Source organism: Belonocnema kinseyi, chromosome 9 (assembly GCF_010883055.1).
Source record: "Belonocnema kinseyi isolate 2016_QV_RU_SX_M_011 chromosome 9, B_treatae_v1, whole genome shotgun sequence".
Lineage (NCBI taxonomy): Eukaryota > Metazoa > Arthropoda > Insecta > Hymenoptera > Cynipidae > Belonocnema > Belonocnema kinseyi.
Window position 1 is genome coordinate 22,025,863 of NC_046665.1, and position 4,949 is coordinate 22,030,811.

Genomic DNA, 4,949 nt, shown 5'->3' on the forward strand with positions numbered 1-4,949 from the left:
CGAATATAAGTATCTGTTTAAGGTGGCAATGAAAACTCTGCCAAATCTGGCTACATCCGTCCCCTCCGAGCGCTTAGCCTCCCTCGCAGGGTGGCTTATGGATGAAAGAGGGACCCGGTTAACGCATGAACACCTTTCACAACGAATTTTTCTAGCCAAAGTTTTAGACGAGATCTGGGAAACAGCTCGTCTGTTGTAAAGACGCATTATTTCCTTGTGCTTTGCAAATATCTGATTTTTATTATTACCCATTTTTATACTGACGTCATTTTTTCCTGATTTCGTTTAACTGTGTGTTTATATTCTCGCTTACATTATATTCGATTTTTAATGTTGACTATTGGTTAGTTAACCAGTGCCAAAGTTTAGTTTTATTGTTTATTAACAATTGTTTTAATAACAATATTTTTGTTTATTAACTCATCTTGTCAGTTAATTAAAGAAAATAATAGTACCCAAAGCAATTTTGCTTGCTTCTAAAGCTTTAAACCTGCCCGCCTTGGGCTTGGCTTGCTTGTAGAAAAGACTGTCGATATATCGAAGTATCGATACTTTTTTCCAATATATCGATACTACGTATCGACTACTGCTGTTAAATATCGATAATCTTAATATAGATATTTTTGGTATCTACGCCCATCTCTAATGCCAAATGAACGACTAACGAAATAAGTCTATCATGGTAAAGTAAATGGCAGCGTGCCCAGAGGTAGACCACGGAAAGAATAGTTAGAATGTGTGAATGAGACCCTAGTTAGAAGAGACATAAGACGTCACAGAAACACGAGAGCCTGCATGAAAAAATGCATGCACATAAAAGAAGCTAGAGAAATATGCCAGGACAGGAAAGTATGACGGCAAATAGTTAATGAAAAGACTGTTAGTAGAGTGAATGACGCCTGAAACAAAAGATCTTGGACACTAATGACCCAAGTGGGGAACCTTACATAACGACTTCGTGAGGTTCTCCGCTTGGGGTGATTGCTAGAGAAATTGATCAGCAACCTAGTCAGAGCAGTGTTGCGGAACGAACGTGTTATTTACTTAAATAACACGAGAATTCTGGATCAATTTGAAAATTCCGTCGCTATATTAGCGGACTGTGAGGTTTTCTTTTTACTGCGTTGTGTCGTGTGTCGAAAAATGTAATTTTTGTATTTTCAATGTTGTTTTATGAATGAAACAAAAACTACGTGTCCTATAAAAAAGTGATTAATAACAAATTTGTAGATATTATTTAGGTGCACAATGTTTGTCTTGTCATTTTTCCTTATCTTGCATAACTTGACCGCAAAATTCAATTTTTGATTTTTGATTAGTTTTTGTGCGGTCAAAATTTGAATTTTCCGAAAAAATTCAAAAAGTTGATATGATAATCTTGTAGGGCTATCGAAAAGTAACATTTTTCGTTTCAAGTACTATGAAAAACTGTACAGACAATTTTGGAATCATGAAAAAATGTGTGCTCAAAAATTTTCAAAATGGGCTCACTTTTAGTATTTTTATCCAAAATGTCTGACTAACGAACTTGACATTTAGCTTAGGACACTAAAAGAGTTTACCAAAATCCTATCTAATAGATTAATTTGTTTCAAAAGTTATCGTGCTCACAGACAGACAGACAAACATAAAGACAATCATAAGGACAGACAGATAGACATACAGATAGGCATACAGATAGACACATTCGTAAAAACCTGTTTTTCAGATTCAGGTAGTCTCAAAACGTGGACCTTTTGAAAAAAACTAGGGGGTAAAATTTTATACAAATCTAATACCTTCTCTGGTGAGATTCTAAAAATGATTTATTTTTCATGAATAATTTTTTGATAGTTCTGTTTTTAGTTTTAATCATAAAAATAGCATCAAAAATATGAAAATTTAAAATTTTTGAAACCCCACACACAAGATGAAAAAGAAATTAAAAGACAAAGTTTGTGATAAAAATGTGTCCTCGCAGCGGGCATATTTTTACATTCTCATCAGAGAAGCTATTAGATTTGTGTAAAATTTGACCCCCCCCCCCAGTTTTTGTCAAATGTCCACGTTTTGAGACCCCCTGAATCCGAAAAACCGGTTTTTACGAAATTGTCTATATGCATGTCTTTATGTCTGTCTGTAAATACGATAACTTTTGAAAAAATTAATCTGTTAGATTGCCCTTTGGTACACTCGTTTAGTGCCATAAATTAAAGGTCAAGTTCGTTAACCAGCCATTTTGGATAAAAATTCAAAAAGTGGGCACATTTTGAATATTTTTGAGAACACTTTTTTTCAACTCAAAATTTCTCTGTACGAGTACTCATAGTATTCACAAACTCGAACAATTTATCGAAATTACTTTTTTCAAAAAATCAAAAATTATAAGAGTTATAGCATTTACAAAATGCCCTACAAGATTATCATAACAACTTTTTGAATTTTCTCGAAAAATCAAAAATTCCAATTTTGACAGCATACAAATTAATGAAAAATTCATAAATTACATTTTTCGGCCAAACTGTGCAAAATACGGTAAAAGATGAATACACAAAAATTGTGCACTTGATAAAGATCTAAAAAATTTTTATCAATCACTTTTTTATAGCATGCGTAGTTTTGGATTTATTCATGAAAAACGTCATTAACAGTAAAAAAAGTGCCCGCTGCGTGGGCACATTCTTATCACAACTTTAGTCTTTTAATTTCTTTTTCGTCTCGTGTGTGGGGTTTCAAAAAATTTTACCTTTTATGTTTTTAATTCGTTAGTCAGACATTTTAGATAAAATTACTAAAAGTGAGGTCATTTTGAAAATTTTTTAGTACACATTTTTTCACGATTAAAAAATTCTGCGTACAATTGTTCATAGTACTTGAAAAGAAAAATGTTACTTTTCGATAGCCTTACAAGATTATCATATCAACTTTTTGAATTTTTTCGAAAAATTCAAGTTTTGACCGCACAAAAGCGAATAAAAAATAAAAAATTGTATTTTGCGGTCAAACTATGCAAGATAGGAAAAAAAATAATAAGACAAACATTGTGCACCGATAAAACAACTACACTCAGAAAAAAATACTTCTGAATCAATAAAATATTGGTTTGAAGCATCAAACAGTGCTTTCGCGTTCGGTCAAATGCATATATAATAAATTCAAAAGCATACGATATTATTTTTTATTTTCTTGATTCAAACAAAATATTATTGAATTATAAAAAAATTGATTAGACTCAACTGAAGATGTCCTGGACTCAATAGTAAAATATTATAAAGTTAACTGCACGTGAAATTTGAGGCAAACGATATGTCCTATAAATTGATAGCATCCATGCTCTCAATTCTAAAGTGCGATGCTATCGTTGCAACAGTAGAAAAGTTTAAATGTATAGTACACTGCCATAATCTATTAGCAGAAATTTTCGATTCAAATTTAGTATTTTTATTCACATTAAAAACTTGGGGGTATATTTTGTTGCAGGTAAAGTTATAACGGTGTTCTCTGTACCCCGGTAGGAATTCAGATATCTCTCGAACTTGGGGTACGACATACCGAGTATGTAGAGTACGAAGTAGCAACTAGGTGGGGTACGAAAGGTCAGATGTTACTGTTTTGAAATTTTTGCAGCTGTTGTCAAGCATGCCATGATCTTAGAAAAGTTGAAGGTATGCGGATTCCACTTTGTGAAACTAAGCTTAGAGGTATGAGCATGATTGAAATTGCGAGGTGTGGGATTCCGATGCCCACTAATCTAGTTGATCGAATCTCTCTTTCTAACGCATGAATGCTTAGAATGCTTATTATATTTTTCGAGGCATTATTTATTGTTAAAAGAAGGTTAAATGCTCAAGTTATAAGTATAAATTTGCGTATTTTGTTGGCGAGAAGTTCAAATCGAGGTTTTGTTACTTTCATGTGAATAATTACGCAACAAATAGTACGAGAATTGAATAAAAATTTACATATTGACAAAAAATAAATTATTATTTAAATTGTATAGTTTTATAGGCCCTAAATACTTGTAGATTCAGTTCTCGTAGTTTTTATTCTTATTTAAATAAGTATTTTTTTAATTAATGAAGTTAAACTTATTATGACAGATAATAATAATGTTAAAATTGTATCATAACATTTAACTTTCATAATAAAGTAATGCTTTGAAAAATATTTCAAACTTTCTAGATTGATGTCTAGTAATAGAAAATTTGACCAAATAGTTCTTATTTTGATCAAATTGAATTTGTACGTTTTCCTAATGTTTTTTTTTTAACTCAGTTAAATCTGAGGAAGCTATTATTAGGCGTATAGAAAGACCTTTTCATCTTAAATATCGAACAACTTCATGCGTGGGGAATTTAGTATCCATATGCTCTACTTTTCTAGTAATCTTAACATGCATATGCTCCACTATGCATTCTTATTCAGGCAAAGATATTATAGGCCTAGATGCGGCACGTCTATAGTTCGAGGAACTAATTGTAGACGGCGCTCCCGGCGAAAATTGCCCGATCCCCCCATGCCTCTCAACCCGAAAATTGCACCCACCAACTACTTTGCCTCTGCAATCTTCACCCGTGGAACAAGTCCATCAAATAGCTGATACTAAGTCGGTAAATACTAAATACTTAAAAATATAAAATACAAATCTTATATCGAGAATTTTGATTTATTATTTTCAATCAATGAATCAATTATTTGATTAAATTTTGCATGAAGAAAATGCGTAGATATATAAGATTTACTTTTAAATTGAATTAAAATGTAATTGTATTGTAATAAATATTTTTAGCTAAAATCTTTTATGGGAAAAATTAGTCATTTTGCAATTAAAATTTACTGTCTATGAATAATATTATTTTGTTGTTTTGATAAAAAGCGGTAGAAATTCTACTGAATGAAACTATACATTTGAAGACATTAAAAGTTTTAATTCATAAACATACTGAGTTGAAATTTAAAATAATTAATTT